The sequence below is a fragment of the Giraffa tippelskirchi genome, chromosome 7 (genome assembly GCF_054371585.1).
Source record: "Giraffa tippelskirchi isolate mGirTip1 chromosome 7, T2T-mGirTip1v1.2.pri, whole genome shotgun sequence".
In the NCBI taxonomy this organism is placed as follows: domain Eukaryota; kingdom Metazoa; phylum Chordata; class Mammalia; order Artiodactyla; family Giraffidae; genus Giraffa; species Giraffa tippelskirchi.
In genome coordinates this window covers 75,066,076-75,085,137 of record NC_137281.1, presented here as the reverse complement: position 1 = coordinate 75,085,137, position 19,062 = coordinate 75,066,076, and positions in this window count along the sequence as shown.

The following is a 19,062-nucleotide window of genomic DNA, read 5'->3' as shown; positions in this document are numbered from 1 at the left end:
CTTGAAATATATCATTCTCACTTTTTCTCCAGTATTTTTGTATTGGCATATCTTCCCAATAATTTATTTCACAAGACTTGTGTTTCTCACTCAATGCCTATGTGTAGTCAGAGATGCACCCTCTCACTCAGTCGTGTCTGACTCTTTGCAGCCCCATAGACTGTAGCCCGGCAGGCTCCTCTACCCATGGAATTTCCCAGGAAAGAATACTGGAGTGGGTTGCCATTTCCTCCTCCAGGAGTCTTCCCGACCCACCGATCAAACCTGTGTCTCTTGTGTATCCTGCATTGCAGGCAGACACTTTATCACTCTGCCACCCAGGAGGGCTGTATATTTTAGTACTTTCAAATGCTTCCCTTCTGCATACACATCTCTTCCACAGATACCAGACTCGTCTAATTGACTCTGGGGTATAGAGAGTAAGGGGTCTTTGCAGAAGAAAACAGTATTTCCCATCCTAATATTCCAGCACCATCTACCCGGTTGAATTATCCTTATAACATTCCCTTGCTACATAAATCTGTGAGCCTTGTCTACTTTACCTTTCAAATACCTCTCATTTCTCTTGCTGCCACCCAAGTCTAACTTTTATCTCTGCCCGAACTACTGCAGTAACCTCCTAGATGCCACTAAATCCCCGACTTTAGCCCAGCTCTCTACAATCCATTCTTTACAGCCAGAGTGATTTTCTGATATCAAGGAAAAAGCATTCGGTCTTGCACCACTCAGTGTGTTGTTAGCTGAAAGTTGGTTTGTTGTTGTTGTTGCCCTTTACTAGGTTCAGGGAGTTCTTGTCTGTTCCAAGATGGCTGAGAACTTCTATGATGACTGGGTGTTGAATCCTGTCAAATGCTCTTGACATGGTAAATTACGGGAACCCTGTCTGAATGGGAGGTAGAACTAGAAGAACAGGGGAAGATGGCATTGTCTGAAATAATTGGACGCATCATGGCTAGTAGAAGGGGGTCAACTAGAGGCCATCTCACAGTCCCTGTTGCCTCCATGATTTAAAGGCAACCAGGTACATTGCCCTGTACAAAGGTACAGCACATCCTTCAAAACTACAGATTCTCTCTTAGTCTGTGGGTAACAACTGGATCCATTCTCTAAGATCACTATCTCAGGACGCCCCTAGAGAAGTTTCAGTTGGTATCCAGTCCCTCTGCCTGGCTGTCCTTCAACAAATAGCAAATTGTGACATCTCCAACATGAAACTGTGGAAGCCGATTATCTACTATTCACAAGCTAACTTGTAATTAGCTATTGAGCTCAGGAGCCAAATCCCAATGCAAATCTGTTCATCAGAGGACAATTAATTAAACTTGACTTTCTCATTAGCCACCTATAGTTTCCCTAACCTTTTATTTAGGCCATGGATTCCATGTGGTGAATGTCACCTTATGATTTGTCATGATCAGTCATCTCATTTTATTTTCTCATAGTACTTGATACTACTTAAAATGACATCTCTTGATTTTGCAGAATGATGAGCTTGAAGGACAAAACACTGGTTATTTAATAATCACAAGATATTGTGAAACAACAAAGGCAGTAAAATATGTTCAGTAATTCATTTGTACTATATCAGCTTTGAACCATTTTCAAATCTTTAGCCTCGTGGTCACCCTCCCACATGAATGGTGCTCAAACCTCAGAAGGCTTTATATCTACTGAAACAGTTTATGAGCAGATCCCTGGAATCTCACCTTAGATTCTGGATCTCTAAGTCTGGAAGCACTCCAAGTGATAAGGATGTTGGTAATCCATGAACATCTTTGGAGAGGCTCTGACCTCCGGTATTATATCTGCTTCTGCCAGGGACAGAACAGCCTCTGCCTCTGCTGTCTGAGGCCACAGAAAATTCCCTGGCAGAGGTGGGTTTGAGCTAAGCACCCAGGAGAAATCTCAAAGGCAGCCATATCATGAGTTAGCCACTACCTGTCTATCCTCTGCAATCTAACTTAATAAAGGCCCCAGAGCCCCGCAAACGAGGTGCAAGGTCATCATCATGACAGGAGTGAGCATCACTGGAGTGGCTGAGGACTAGACTCTTTCGTTTGCCTTTAGTGGTAAAGAAACTGCCTGCCAGTGCAGGAGATATAAGAGACATGGGTTCCATCCCTGGGTCAGGAAGATCCTCTGGAGAAGGAAATGGCAGCCCACTCCAGCATTCTTGCCTGGAGAATCCCACGGACAGAGGAGCCTGGCGGGCTATAGTGCATAAGGTCGCAAAGAGTCGGACACAACTGAAGTGACTTAACACACACACAGAAAATGTTTAAAATATATAATTGCCTTGTCCTTCCCTCCCACTGGTCAATGTCTCCAGGGCCTCTTCTTTGTCCACTGATACGAACAACAACAGTAATAATAGCCCTTTATACATTATAACGAGACAAGAGAGCCCCTGAATTTCAGAACCAGAAGAAATCACTGAGATTGCCTCACTCAGAGAGAGGTGAAAAGCAGATGAGGTGAAGGGAGGGCAGAGTCTCCTGACTCCCAGGCCAGGGTTTTCCACTAGAACTTCACAAAATCACCTCATGTCTTTTAATCATTAATCTGCCTGTCTTTTATCTGTGCCACTGCCTCAGAGCAAAACTCAAAATGCTCCCCAGAACACAAATACAATAAACCACAAGTAGTCAACCAAAGCGCACTCCATCTGCTTGGTGGGGTGGGGTGTGGGCTGACCACTGCCCGGGGCTGGCCCTGCCCAGGCCCCAGCTCACCAGGGCTGCAGCTGGAGCTTCACTACTACATTGAAATTCCTGTTTTGAATGATCATGAACTGAAACGAACAACAGTGACGACCAGGAAAGAACTGCTGACAGCAAAAGTTTTCTTTTATTGAACTTTGTGAATGGAATTTTGCCAATAAAACAAAAGTAAGCGATAAAAAATAAGATAATGCAGTACAAACATACAAACATAACAACTGACTATTTTTCCTACTTTATTAACGCACGTTTAATGCTTATTGACTGGAGACATATTAACACCACAAGCATTAGTTTCTGCAAGAATCCCCCAGTCAATAATGTGTTAAAAAAGGAAAAAAACCTACATATTGGCCCATCACAAAAACAAGTATTACAATTAAGCAATAAGAAGAGCAATTAAGATGAATAAACTTCAATTTTTAGGGATATTACTCAATTCAGTAAAATAGTTCCTATATGAATTAAAATTTGCCCTTAGCAAACAAAAATATTACACCTCATAGTTTCACTGTTTAAATTTTTCTCTTTTTTTGGCCACACGGCAGGACATGCAGAACTCCACTGACCAGGAGTGGAACCTGTGTCCCTAGCATTGGAAGCAAGGCATCTTAACCACTGCACCACCCAGGAAGTTCCACTGTCATAAATGTCTTAAATTTTAAGACATAAGTAAAAACTCCAATAGTCATATAGACCATAGAACTGAGGTAAGTGAAGTTCTGTTTCTTCATCTTTGCATTTACCGTGCTGTAACTGTTTATTTGGACTTTACTGTGTAAATGCAGGAACATGTTCATCCCAGGTGTGAGAGGCACAAACTGCTGGAAGGACTTCAACATGTTACAAACGCATTCTCCGAAGAATGCATGCAGCCAAGTCACAGTGTGTGTGGAGGGAACAGCAGAGCAATTTATGACTAGGGATTCTCCTCACTTCCACATAAAATACAACTACTAACAGATAATCAATACAAATGTGTGAATTCTAAGCTTTCATATATATTAATAAAACTCAACAGTAACTCAGCAATTGTTTGGAACTTAAACACTTGGGGGACAGTACTTTATCACTGACATGTTCAGAATTGCCAGAACATGGTAATAATTAAAAGCAGACTATTAATAAATTTTAGCACATCTACACACAACCTACAGGTAATATCATGGCTTCCCAGTGACAAACTGAATACTTCTCTCTAAGAGAGTGAAAAGATGAGGATGCTTTTTCTCATCACTTCTGTTCAGCACTGCAAGCTCTAATAATTGCCCTCAAAAAGGCTCAAAAGAGAAAGAAAAAGCACCGACAACGGATGAGAAAAAAATAAATCTTTGTTCACAAATAACATTATGTTAGAAAATCCTAAGGAATCTACATACATACACACACACACACATACACAGAGCTACTAAAACTAGTGAGTTGAACTTATAACGGTCATAGGATATGAGGTCAATATATAAACTCGATTATATTTTTGTATATCAACAATGAGCACTTGGAAAATGAAATAAAATATACACTTACATGATACCATCAAAACACATGATATACTTTGCAGTCAATTTGACAAATTATGTGCAAAACCTATACACTGAAATTTTAAGAACACTGCAAAAAATATGAAGACCTAAGTTAACAGGCACACATATCATGCTCACGGATCTAAAGGTTCAATATTGTTAAGATGGCAATTCTCTCCCTTAGGAAGATTTGAAGTGATGAGAGAAAGCATCCTCGTCTGTTCACTCTCTTAGGGAGAAGTATTCAGTCTGTCACTGGGAAGCCACAATATTACCTGCAGGTTGTGTGTAGATGTGCTAAAATTTATTAATAGTCTGCTTTTAATTATTACCATGTTCTGGCAATTCTGATTCATGGGTTGACCACAATCGCAATCAAAATTCCAGTAGATTTTCTTTTAGAACTTGATGAGCTGATTCTAAACTTTTTAAGGAAATGAAAATGACCTAGAACAACCAAAGCAGTTTCAAGACTTCTATAAAATATAGTAATCAAGACAGTATGACAGGGAAATACATAGATCAATAGAAGAGAGACAATCCTGAAACAGACCCACAAATGTATGTGATTTTCAGCAAAGATGCCAAGGCATTTCCATAGGGAAAGGGATGCTGCAAAAATTACAAGTACTGAGCCTCAACTCACAGCATACTCAATAATTAACTCATAATGGGTAATAGACAACATGTGAAATTGAAAACCATAAACTCCTAGAAAAATTTGAAAGTGAAAGTCGCTCAGTGGTGTCCGACTCTTTGTGACCCCATGGACTGTATGCTGCTGCTGCTAAGTCGCTTCAGTCATGTCCAACTCTGTGCGACCCCATAGACAGCAGCTCACCAGGCTCCACCGTCCCTAGGATTCTCCAGGCAAGAATACTGGAGTGGGTTGCCATTTCCTTCTCCAGTGCATGAAAGGGAAAAGTGAAAGTGAAGTCACTCAGTTGTGTCCGACTCTTAGTGACCCAATGGACTGTAGCCTACCAGTTCATGGAATTCTCCAGGCCAGAATACTGGAGTGGGTAGCCTTTCCCTTCTCCAGGGGATCTTCCCAACTCAGGGATCAAACCCAGGTCTCCCGCATTGCGGGCAGATTCTTTACCAGCTGAGCCACAAGGGAAGCCCAAGAATACTAGAGTGGGTAGCCTATCCCTTCTCCAGTGGGTCTTCCTGACCCAGGAATCAAACCAGAGTCTCCTGCATTGCAGGCAGATTCTTTACCAACTGAGCTATCAGGGAATAAAGCCTAAAAGAAAATCTTTGTAACTTTGGTATACGCCAATATTTCTTAGGGTTAAAAGCCACAAATCATTAGGGACATAACTGGAACATAAGGTTTTTTCAAAATTAATACTTCTGCTCATCAAAAATCACTACTGGGAAAATAGAAATAAAGCCACAGAATAAGAGGAAATATTTCCTCTCCCTCTCATATATATATATATATATATATATATATTTCACAAAGGACTTATACACAGAATATAAAAAGAACTAATATAAACCAACTGTGAAGACAGAAACGAATTAAATATAGGCAAGATATTTGAAAAGACACCACAAAGAAGATCTATGAATGACCAATTAGCACATGGAAAGACCTCAACATCATTAACCATTAGGAAAATGCAGGTTAAAACCGAAATAAGACACCACTTCACAGCCACTGCTGCTGCTAAGTCGCTTCAGTCGTGTCTGACGCTGTGCGACCCCATAGACGGCAGCCCATCAGGCTCCGCCGTCCCTGGGATTCTCCAGGCAAGAACACTGGAGTGGGTTGCCAGTTCCTTCTCACAGCCACTAGAATGACCAAAATAAAAGATACAGACAATACCAACAGTCAGTGACATTGCTGGTAGGAGTGTACAACACTACTGCTACATTGGAAAACATTCTGGAAGTTTCTTATAAATTTAAACATATACTGTATTTACCATATTGCCCAGTAACTCCACTACCAGCATTTATCCAAAGAAATTAAAACATATATCCACACAAAGATTTGAACATAAATGTTTAGATATACAACACACTTAACCAGAAACAACCCAAATGTCCATCACCAGGGGAATGGATAAACAAATTGTGGCATATCTATATAATGGAATGAAACTCAACAATAAGGAGGAAGACTCCATGGATATACCGCAACAACATGGATGAATCTCAAAAGCACTGCGATGAATGAAAGAAGTCTGAGACATTTATGTGAAATTCTAGAAAATACAAACTTTTCTGCAGTGACAGAAAGCAGATCAGCAGTTGCCTGGGGGGTGGGAAAAAGGGGAGACTAATGGAACAGGATACAAGGGAACATCGAGGGGTTGATAGAAATAGTCTGTATCTGGATTCAAGTGGTACTTAACACGGCGGTATAGTTTTTCAAAACTCAGCAAACTTTACATTTAAAATGGAAGCGCTTTGTTGTATATAAATTATACTATAAAACTCGTTTTAAAAAACAACAATATAAAACCAAGTTCCTAGACTTCCCTGGTAGCACAGTGGACAAGAATCCACCTGCCAATGCAGGCGACATGGGTTTCAATCCCTGGTCCACATGCCAGAGAGCAACTAAGCCCATGCGCCATAACTACCGAATCTGGGTGCTGCAACTACTGAGGGCCGCGCACACAGAGCCTGTGCTCCACAATGAGAAAGCCACTGCAGTGAGAGGCCCGAGCACCCCTCTCTGGGACTGGACAAAGCCATGCACAGCAACCAAAAATACCATAAAGTAATATACATGTTAAAGAAAAACAAGTTCCTAAATGCTCCACTAGCTGCCCACTGTCACCTAGAGTGCAGGGCTGTAAAGGGGCCATCTGATACACGGAGGACCCTCCAGGCTAATATGTTTTCGGCTCCGGGCCATCGTGTGATGTCTCACGTAATGCAGAGGACCAGCCCGCATGCACACGATGGTGGAATGGAGGCCTGGACCAGAGGTGGGCTTAGAAGGGCCGCCTTTGTGTCGCCTCACCCACCTTGGATCCTACTTGGCTTTCTGAGGGCACCTCCACCCAAGGAGAGATCTCGGCTGGTCTCAGGAAGGGCCACGGGGCTTCCAAAGGAGTCCACTGGACCGGGAAGAAGGATGCAAGGGACAGAAGATACCCCGCGCCCTGCTCGGAACCTCCCTCGGTAATAAGAACCATTTCTTATGGCTCCCTCTGTGCCAAACACGTCGGTAAGAGCTTTCCCTGTGTTCTTCAAATTCTTACCATAACCCCAGGTGTCGTTCCTGTTAGGCCAGTTTAGAGGAGAAACACCAAAAGCAGCAGAAAGGATAAGACATTGCCCCAAGCTTTCAGAGCCAGTACAGGGCAGAGCTGCCGCCAAGCCCATGATGCGGAGCCTGTGCTCACGCCCACAGCCTCCCCTGGTGAACCAGCTGGGCTGCCTTCCCCCAGCACCCTGACCGAGGCGCACATGGCCGAGGGCAGCCTCAAGGAGGGTGTTCAGAACGGACAGGACCCCGGCCCGGAACATAGAGTCCTGTTCTCCTCTCTGCTCCTGCTCCATCAAGAGTGCCCAAAGTTCAGAATCCTATTAAGTCATTTCCTCCGTAATTCAAATACAGAAGTACTTTTAGGAGACACACAGCACTCTGGCTATTCCCAAGTGCTATAAATATACAATTTATGGGGAAAATGGGGACTCTGTGTCACATTCAAACTAAGAACTATTTGAAGAAAGGGGGAAACTATCCCATCCTCTTGAGTCATGGGAAAAATAACCATAGTATATCATGCTAGTAAATAGGAATATAAAAATAGATTCTGTTTGGAAGTGCTGATTGAATGTTAATGGGGCCTCGAGTTTATTTCAAGTATTTTTCATTACACATTTTCACTTTTTTTCAGTTTTGTCTTTGCAACCTGTAAGCTCCCCCCTCATATTAAACCAAGGTCAAAATTTTAGATGCCAAACCTTGAAAAGCCTTAAGATCAATGTGCTCAACTCCCTGGGAAAGAAGAAACCAAAGGCAACTCTTCTTTGAAAACAGACTACCATGACCTAGAGGTCATCAGTCACGTCCTTAGGGTGGGGCCCGTGCCTGATTTCCTTTGGCTCACCCAGAGCACTTGTGCCATTGGTAGGCTCTTTTTTTTTTTTTTTTTTGCCCAACACTGCTTTTTTCCAGGAAAAAGCAATCAGTCCTCTTCCCTGGAAACTGCCCTTCCCCACTCTAACCTCCAAAGTGAGAGAAAGCTGCCAAATCTGGTCTCACCTGACCAAGGAGGTGAGAAGGCCGCCAAGACTGGGTCTTGTCCAGCCCTTTCCCAAGATCTTTCCAATTTAAACGAAAGAAAGCACGGCCGGGGACTTAGGAGCCTAGCACAGCCGGCACTGTGTCTGGCTGAGCAGGGAAGTCAGTGTGCAAAAAAGAGCTGTCAGGCTCTCTCTGACAAGGTTGCTCCTCCAGCCAGCAAGCTGGTATTTTCCAGGTGTTTGTTACAAGAGGGATTACATGTCCAAGACGAGGGCACTGTTGGTCTGTAAGGACCAGTACTCTACTTGCATTCTGCTCAAAGCCATGCTGAAGCCACAAAAGGAAATAATACCCAGCTGCCATTTACAGACAGGTCCTGGGTAGCTCATGTAATTCATCTCATTTAATCCTCCTAAAAACCCAGTGGAGGAAAGTACTATTATTGTCCCCATTTTACAGATGAGCAACAAAACCAAACTAAATTAAAAGGTTCAAGTGTTTTAGGTCTTAAGTAATATACCCACATTTACACCATCACTTGCTTTTTCCTATCACTCTGAGGGCAGCCCTAACACTGGTGGCACTGGTTGACGTCTGAACTCCTTCCTAACCATTCTCATGCAGGCATGAAGTACAAAGACAAACCTAAGCCAAACGCCTGATGCAAATGTTCCCACGTTTTAAAAAAATAGAGCTAGCAAGTGTGAAATGAGCCCAGTATTTGAAGCCTGCCCAGCAAGTCTATCAATTGGAAATTTCTTTGAAAAAAATATTTTTTTTAATGTGGATCATTTTAAAAGTCTTTATGGAATTTGTTACAATATTGCTTCTGTTTTATGTTATGGTTTTTTGGCCTCGAGGCATGTGGGATCATAGTCCCCCAGTCAGGGATCAAACCCAAACCCCCTGCATTGGAAGGCGAAGTCTTAACCACTGGACTGTCAATAAAGTCCTGAACTGGACATTTCATTCACACCGTACATTGATTCTGCACACTTGCCCCAGGTAGGGAGGCTAGATGGAGAAACAGGGAAGAGCCTCAGATTCTAAGGTATGTGTGTTTCAAAAAACATTATTTTCTATTGGAGTAAAATACACATAAAATTTACTATTTTAAACCTTTTAAAGTGGATGGTTTGAAAAAAGCTCAAGAAGGACCAGTAAGATAGTGGAGTAGAAAGATATGAGCTCACCCCTTCTTACAAAATCATCAAAATCACAACTCATTGCTGAACAACTATAGATTAAAAAAAAAAAAATTCTGGAATCTACCAAAAAAGATACCCCACATCCAAAGACCAAAAAGAAGCCACAAGATGCAGCTGAAAAAGTGTATCCAGAGAAGATATATTTAACACCACTGGCCTTTTGGTGAGAACAGTTGTTCTAAAAGCTAAGGACACTGGGAGCAACATCAAGTCAATTAAGAAGGTGGCAAATGACTGGACGCGATTTTCTTCGGCTCGCGATGATCTCAGATGTCCCTGTAACCTTCTGCGAGGAGTCAACACCCTCACACTGAGTTGGGAAGGGACTGAAGATCAAGCCTCCACGCACAGACTGAGAGAAACAACTAACAAGTCACGTAAGAATCCTTGCAGATGAGACAAGGGCTCAGGGCCGGGGCAATGGGATGATCCAGAAGGATGGGATGGGGAGGGAGGTGGGTGGGGGGTCCAGGAGGGGGAACACATGTAAACCCATGGCTGATTCATGTCAATGTATGGCAAAAACTATTGCAATGTTGTGAAGTGATTGGCCCCCAACTAAAATAAATAAATTTATAAAAAAAAAAAAAAAAAAAAAAAAAAAGAATCCTTGCAGAGCTGAGAAGACATGAACTTGGTGGAATTGGATGTGGGATCTGCTAATGTGCATTACGACGGATGGAAATGAGAACACCCAGGAGCACGAGGGGGCCTCGGTGACAAGGTCACAAACTTGTAAAGACAGAGTGTTCACAGCCTCTGTGTCTTCACTGTATTATTCACTGCAAATACGCCGAGGAAAATGTCTGCATCTCTCACCACACGCATCTACTGAGCCCATCAGCCTTGCCAACAGCAAACCTCATTTGCTTTCATGTCCTGAACCAGGATGAAGAGATGCACATTTGCAAGCAACTTTAATAACAAGGAACACTAACTCTGAACCTCAATTAAGCAAAACAGGTATCCACTCTTTTCATCATGAGACTCATATTACAAAATATTGTACGGTTACATCTTGAATTTCTTTCTAAGAAATCAGGGGAGATTTTTCCTTGTGTTTTCCTAGACTTTTGACTCTTGACCCATAAAACCCAAAATACCTGCTATCTGGCTCTTCACAGAAGAAGTTGCAAACCTCTAAAATAGACTATCTCCATTTTACACAGAAGAAAATGAAAGAGGTTCAGCCACTTGACAGACAAGCAGGCAGGCAGGCTGATTTCAGAGGGCATGACCTTCCCACTGATCCATGCCGCCTCCAACAACAAACACAAGAGAACGGGCATCTGAAGACATTTAGCTAATGACATAAGAAGACACTGGAGGTAACACCCACGTGATAAAGTCACACTTGTAAAACCAGTACACACTGGTCTGAAATAGAACCAGTTGGAGACCATGGGTCAGGGACCTGGTCAACATGTTCTAACAATAAGAAAACAGTCATGTGAGACATAAAGATGAATCATTTCTTGGAAAGATGACAGGTTTCAAAAAAAGTAAAAATCTGTATCAAATGCATAAATTTAAGTCCCATTATTTCATAAGTGAGACTTCACTATTAAGAGATTTGGCACGGAACTATATTCAATGTCCTGTAATAAATCATAATGGAAAAGAACAGGCAAAATGTAAGTAAATAAGTGGACAGTTCCCTGGCATTAAGTATATTCCCATAGCTGTGGAACCACCACCACCATCCATCTCTAGAACTTTTTCATCTTCCCAAACGAAAATTCTGTACCCATTGAACACTAACTCCCCTTCCTCCGACCCCAGCACCCATCCTTCTACTTTCTGTCACCGTGAACCTGACTACCCTAAATGCCTCATAGAAGTGGCACACTGCATGTTTGAATTTTCAATCCCTCCACGTACATACTGAGACCCACTATTTGCCCTGAACTGTGCTGAGCTGTATGGCAGGCATATATAAACCATGAGATCTGATTTCTGCCACCAAGATTATTACAGTTGAGCTGCGAAGGCAAGGCTACCTTCTAGGCTCTCTCTCATCTAAATTTCCTCTGTCCTCCAAGTTAGACTATACTCATTGCACAGTCTAAGAAGTCTTCATAAAAGTGGTGACTTGAGGAATGAGAAGCATGTGTGGTTGGGAAGAGAGGAAGATTTTAAATTAATTAAATCACTCACAGATACAGGCAGCCTGGTTCATCCCACGTCAACCCAGATAAAGCCAACGGCCGCAGTGTCATGACCTGGCTTCTCCGAGGACAAGATGCTGGACCCTAGATCCATGAGCCAGACTTTGTATCCACCAACCACACATACAATGGTTTCCTTTTCTCCTACTGCAGAATAAGACACGGAATAAAATCAAAACGGTTTTGTTGTTATTATTTTTTTTTAACTATCTCAGAAAAGAACCAAATCAGCTCTTTTGTGCATTTACCTTTTTCCTTTGGCAGGAGAAGCTAGGAAGAACTTCTGACACTTGTGTGGAATGTCTGATCACCAGGGTCAGGTCACGTGAACCTTGACCATGGCAGGGGACACGGACCCCTGGAAAGATAAACCTCCAGATGCTCGCCCTAACAGTCACATCAGGCCTTCAAACCAGCAGTATGAACACCACACCCGACGCCCCAGCCCTGCCAGCACTTCAAGCAAGTGTCCAACGGAGCTGCACCCAGACAAGGCTGTCTGTGCAGGGGCACCTTCCACGGTTCCTCCTGCTGGGTCTGCTTTCCAAACACAAGCCTTGGATAGAGACCCTGGTGCATGAGAAAGAACAGGAAGGCCTGTATTGCTGTCATTCATGCTGCTTTGCCTTTTCTGTCCCCCACCCTTCAAAATGTGGCAGTTAGAAAAACAGTATTTCCTATGTTAAGACATCACCATTTCTTAGCATGCTGGTGCTGCCTCTAGGTTGCTTCAGTCGTGTCCGACTCTGTGCGACCCCATAGACGGCCACCCACCAGGCTCCCACGTCCCTGGGATTCTCCAGGCAAGGACACTGGAGTGGGTTGCCATTTCTTTCTCCAATGCATGAAAGCGAAAAGTGAAAGGGAAGTCACTCAGTCATGTCCGACTCTTAGCGACCCCGTGGACTGCAGCCTACCAGGCTCCTCCGTCCATGGGATTTTCCAGGCAAGAGTACTGGAGTGGGGTGCCATTGCCTTCTCCAATTCCTTAGCATATTCTACAGCATGTAGGTTTGATTCTGACTGTAAAGTCAACTGTACATGAACAGAAATTGCAAGCACAGGGTGGAGTGAAGCAGCCAGAAAGTGCACCATAGGTCCTTATAAGACATTTTACAGCCCTGGGGGAAGGAAAATGTGAAATGGCAGCAGCAGGTCCTGTCTGAATAACTGCAAGCCTTGCACAATCAGAGGCATGTAATAGTTTATGGTGAACAGATACACATAAACCACAACAAAATACAGGATGGTGGACTAATGGATTCTGAAAAGGGATAGAAATTCTGAGATAAACCCATCCACTATTTCTTCCTAATAGTTCTGAGAAATAGGAATAAATTTCTAAGGCTCATCTGAGAATTCCCACAGGAAGAGAGCCATTTTTTTCTGCCACCAGTGTCTCCCTCTTATCCCAGTGACATGCAAGGGGTCACCTGGGGAGCACTACTCTTTCGAGGTGGGGAGCACAAGGATGGTGCCCTCCGAGCAGCAGCCCAGGCTCCTCCAGCACACTATGGCCAAGAAAAGACAGCAGGGAGACATGGAACCACAACTCCACTGTGGTTACATGTACCAATTACATCATCCATCCATTCTCTTGCTTATTATTTTCTGCTACATGATGAATTGGTTGAATCTTAAAAATATCTCAGTTTTGGTCCACAATATTGCAATATTGGTCTACTTGTCTCTAGTAGGTTTTTTTCCCCAACACATCCCACATCCTTCCCTGAAGTGGTATACTTAAAATATAAATCTTACTATGTACCTCTCTTGCATGCCTTCAGGATAACAAGCTTAGCTCACTGTTTCAAGCAAAAAGAGACTCACACTTATATATATAAGGGTAGTGAAAATGTGAAGTTTCAAAGGTAAGTTTAAAAAACTTCCTGAGTCTTCAAGCCAAAAGTCAACCAATGAAATAAAGTCTATAGTAACATTTTCCTCACATTAACTGACAGAAAATGGTAAAGTTAAAGAAATGAAGAATTTGGGTCTAAAAAACCTAGAGGTGAGGATTGAAAACAGTTCACCATGTGGGAATACCTTTTGTTACAATCATGATTATAAATATAAAATGAAAACATTATTTGAAAGGAGCACAGTTACTTATAGTTAACAAAATAAAGCCTCTTTATTCTGGCACACATTTCCTTTATTACTCTCCATGCTCCCCCATCATCTTGTGATTACCTCTCAAGCTACCTGCACCCTAGTTTTGTTTTAGTTACTGATTTTAGGGAATGGCAGTTGTTCAGTTGTGCCCAACTCTCTGCGACCCCATGGACTGCAGCCTGCCAGGCTCCTCTCTTCCTAGGATTCCCCAGGCAAGAATACTGGAGGAGGTAGCCATTCCCTTCACCAGGGGATCTTCCCAACCTAGGGATTGAACCTGGGTCTCCTGAATTGCAGGCAGATTCTTTACTGTCTGAGCCACCAGGGAAGCCCCTGAATTTAGGGAACCCAAGTTTAAAAAGTAGATACCAGAGTGGCCCTAGAAAGCAGAAGCTTAAAACCTATGAATCGCTAAACCTCAAGATGGGTTTCTGGAACTGGATTATTTACCCATCAGATAGTAACAAGAATCTCATTTCCAGTGGTAGGTAGAGTCATTTCCAGCTCTTTGCGACCCCATGGACTGCAGCACGCCAGGCTTCCCTGTCCATCACCAACTCCTGGAGCTTACCCAAACTCATGTCCATTGAGTCGGTGATGCCATCCAACCATCTCACCCTCTGTCATCCCCTTCTCCTCCTGCCTTCAATCTTTCCCACCATCAGGGTCTTTTCCAATGAGTCAGTTCTTCACATGAGGTGGCCAAAGTATTGGAGCTTCAGCTTCAGCATCAGTCCTTCCAGTGAATATTCAGGACTGATTTCCTTTAGGATTGACTGGTTTTGATCTCTGCTCTCACTCCCACAAAAAGAATAATTCTGAGACTCTGACAAAGCTCATACAGCAAAAATACTTTTCCAGCCAGTCTTCCCCACCCTCACTTCCCATTCCTGCAACTGTCTAATTTGGGGGGATAAACTTTTCTTCCTCCTTCCCTTTCTCTCTTTTCTGTTTTCTTCCCTCCTCCTTCACTTCCTTTCTGCCTTCTTTCCTTCAGACACTGCCAAAGATGACTATCATTAAGGGAAAACTGAGTAATACAGGGAATTGGGACAAAAGGAAAATAAACATCGGAAAAGAAAAGATTAGCACACAGAAAAGTTTACTATTATGGAACTGGTAGGTAAGTGCCATGAGTTAAACTGTTATCTCCACCTGCCCCAAAATATGCTGAAGTCCTCACCCAGGGTACCTCTGAATGTGATCTTATTTGGAAGTAGGGTTTTTACACCTGTAATCAAGTTAAGATGAAGTCATTAGAACAGAGCTTAACCCAAGCTCCATCCTGGTGTCCCTGTAAGAGGGAAAATTAGACACACCCACCCGCTCCCCCCACTCCCCCCCAACCAAACACACACACACAGAGAATGCCACAACAAAAGCAGAGACTGGAGTGATGACACTGTAAACCAAGGATCACTGACCAGCACTGCAAGGTAGGAAAAGGCAAGGAAGGATTCCCCCTCTACAGGTTTCACATGAGTATGGCCCTGCTGGCACCTTGATTTCAGACTTTTAACCTCCAGAACTGTGATAAAATAAATTTCTGTTGTTTTAAGCCACTTAGTTTGTGGTACCCTGTTACAGCAGCCCTAGGAAACGAATAGCATAGGTATCTCATGTTTGACTCTGCCTTCCTAGCAGCTAAAACAAGCAAACAGGCCAATAAATGAACCACAGTGCCCACAGGATTCAAAGGTCTCATTTATTCATGGGATGCAGAGCTTTCCATGACATGAGAGCTCAGAAAATGGTCTTCTCTATGGGCCCTACAGAAAAAACACTGTGGAATACAGTGATCAACTATAGTCAAGGACATTGTGATACTGGCCCCTAAAATGAATTTTATGTAGCCATGTCCTATAAAAACTACTTCACTGAAGGCATGCATGAACCCAATGGAAAGTTCATTAAAAGCACATATAGGAACCAGAAGTGAAAGAGAAGACATTACTACCAACCTTCAGTTCAGTTCAGTCACTTAGTCATGTCTGACTCTTTGTGATTCCATGGCCTGCAGCACGCCAGGCTTCCCAGTCCATCACCAACTCCCGGAGCCTACTCAAACTCATATCCATCGAGTCAGTAATGCCATCCAACCATCTCATCCTCTGTTGTCCCCTTCTCCTCCCGCCTTCAATCTTTCCCAGCCCCAGGGTCTTTTCCAATGAGTCAGTTCCTCGCATCAGGTGGCCAAAGTATTGGAGTTTCAGCTACAATATCAGTTCTTCCAATGAATATTCAGGACTGATTTCCTTTAGGATGGACGGGTTGGATGTCCTTACAGTCCAAGGGACTCTCAAGAGTCTTCTCCAACACCACAGTTCAAAAGCATCAATTCTTCTGTGCTCAGCTTTCTTTATAGTCCAACTCTCACATCCATACACGACTACTGGAAAAACCATAGCCTTGACTAGACGGACCTTTGTTGGCAAAGTAATGTCTCTGCTTCTTAATATGCTATCTAGGTTGGTCATAGATTTTCTTCCAAGGACCAAGCATCTTTTAATTTCATGGTTGCAATCACCATCTGCAGTGATTTTGGAGCCCCCCAAAATAAAGTCTGTCACTGTTTCCATTGTTTCCCCATCTATTTGCCACAAAGTGATGGGACTGGATGCCATGATCTTAGTTTTCTGAATGTTGAGTTTTAAGCCAATTTTTTGGCTCTTCTCTTTCACTTTCATCAAGAGGCTCTTAAGTTCTTCTTCGCTTTCTGCCATAAGGGTGGTATCATCTGCATATCTGAGGTTATTGATATTTCTCTGGCAATCTTGATTTCAGCTTGTGCTTCATCCAGCCCGGCATTTCCAACCTGACAGAAATTAAAAAGAAATACTATGTACAACTGTACACCAACACATTAGATAACTTGAATGAAATAGACAAATTCCTAGAAAGATAGACTACCACAACTCCCTCAACAATGAAGTGACAATCTAAAAGACCTACAACCAGTGAAGAAATTGAATTAGTCATGTAAAACACTACCCTTAAAGAAAAACTCAGGCCAAAAAGCTTCTTTGTTAAATTCCAAGAAGCATTTAAAGAAGAATACCAATTATTCACAAAATCTTCAAAAATATGAAAGAGAAACGAGTATTTCTCAATTCATTTGTAAGACTGCATTACTGACACCAAAACTAGACAAAAACATCTAAAAACAGAAAGCTAGAGGCCAAAATCACATAAAGGAAGGATGCATCCAAAGAGTGTGGTTCAGGTAAACAGCTCTATAATTTCAAGCCTTTAAAGCAACATCCATAAGTAATTTTCTCAAACTGGACTTTTGATAAGGATTAGCTAGCAGATTTGAAAGTTATAATCTCTGGCAAGAATCTAGAGAGTGAATATTCTGCATTATCAATGAAAGTCCTTGTGCTTTGCCAACTTCCATGGCAGGGAACAGAAACGAGATCCTCTTATTTATTTATCATTAACAGCTTGATGAAAGTTAGGGAAACTGTTACCACCAAAATAAGAACTAAAGAGTGTTTTTCTTGCTGAAATTTGAACAAAGAGTGTGGGGCAAGGGAGATATATTTTATAGTTTGATTTAAATTTTAATTTAAAACTACAAGAGATTTCAGATTATTAGAAAGTTTAAGCATTGAATTAAACACTAACCCTGAATATTCATTGGAAGGATTGTTGCTGAAGCTCCAATACTTTGGCCACCTGCTGCAAAGGGCTGACTCACTGGAAAAGACTCTGATGCTGGGAAAAGTCACTGAACTACTGCATCATTTTTAAACCTGGGCAGACACAAGTCTGTTGCTTGTGGACCTGGACACAGAAAAGACAGGTTTCTTTTCTCTGAACTTTAAAAATATATCCAAATACATCTTGAGAGTAAAATAAACATAATTCCAGAAGTCTAAATTCTGCTCTTTTTCAGGTCTTGGTTAAATGTTGCCACTTTCAAGAAGACGAAGTTGTTCTCAGTTTAGTGTGGCACAGGAAAGTCTCTTCTTACAATATTTTTCACTTTCTTCCTGGAGTTCATTTGTCTGTGTCACTGGCGTATAATCTTCTTGAGGGCAGGAATGTTGTCTTAATTAAGACTCTTACTCAAATAGCACTAACTAGAACTAACAAAAATACCATGTGTCTCACTATATGGTCAAATGGATTTTTAACATACTCAAAGTGATAAGATCTCTTGTTAAAAGGATCATCAGGTACAATAAACTTTGTAATTAATTAAATTTTATAATTAATTAAATGATGAATAAGAGATAACCTTTAATCTGATTCACTTATACTAGCGATTATTATTTTAATAAGATGTCCACAGTGGTAAGTATGGGCATCTTTTGGGAGAAAAGAAAAGTAGTAACCTAATAGCTAATCTTCACATGGCAAATTATCCCCTTGAAGACATCCAACCAGTTTCTTCTTCTGACACCATTCTTGGAATGGTAAGGAGAAATCCCATTAATGGATTGTTAATAAACTCTGGTTTATGGAAATAATGATGTTTAAAAAAATTACTTGGACCAAAGTATGTAAAATGGATCGTATTACTGTAACCAGTTATTTGTTGTAGTTGAGGTGCTAAGTCGTGCCTGATTTTGTGTGACCCCATGGACTGCAGCACACCAGGCTCCTCTGTCCTCCACTATTTCCTAGAGTTGGCTCAAATTCCTGTCCATTGAGTTGGTGATGCTACCTAACCATCTCATCCTCTGCCGCCCCCTTCCCCTCTTGCCCTCAGTCTTTTCCAGCATCAGAGTCTTTTCCAATGAGCTGGCTCTGCACATTAGGTAGCCAAAGTATTGGAGCTTCAGCAACAGTCCTTCCAATGAATACTCAGGGTTAGTTATTTACTCAACTTCTTTAAAAAGAACGATACAATCTCTGCCCATTGTCACATGACTGGCAAGTCTTTATAAGAGGAATATACTTTCTGGCCCCACTGAGAGGCTTTGTCAAGTTACTTGCTTTGATCAATAGAATGTGAGTAGAACTGAAGCAAGCAGAACTTAGGTATGTGGAATGTGAACTGTTTTCAGTTTTAGGAGCAGCACGCGCCAGTGGTTTATAAGAGCTCATTGCTACATTTCCAGAAACTTGGCAAGCCACTTGTTAAACCATTAGTAACCTGAAGTC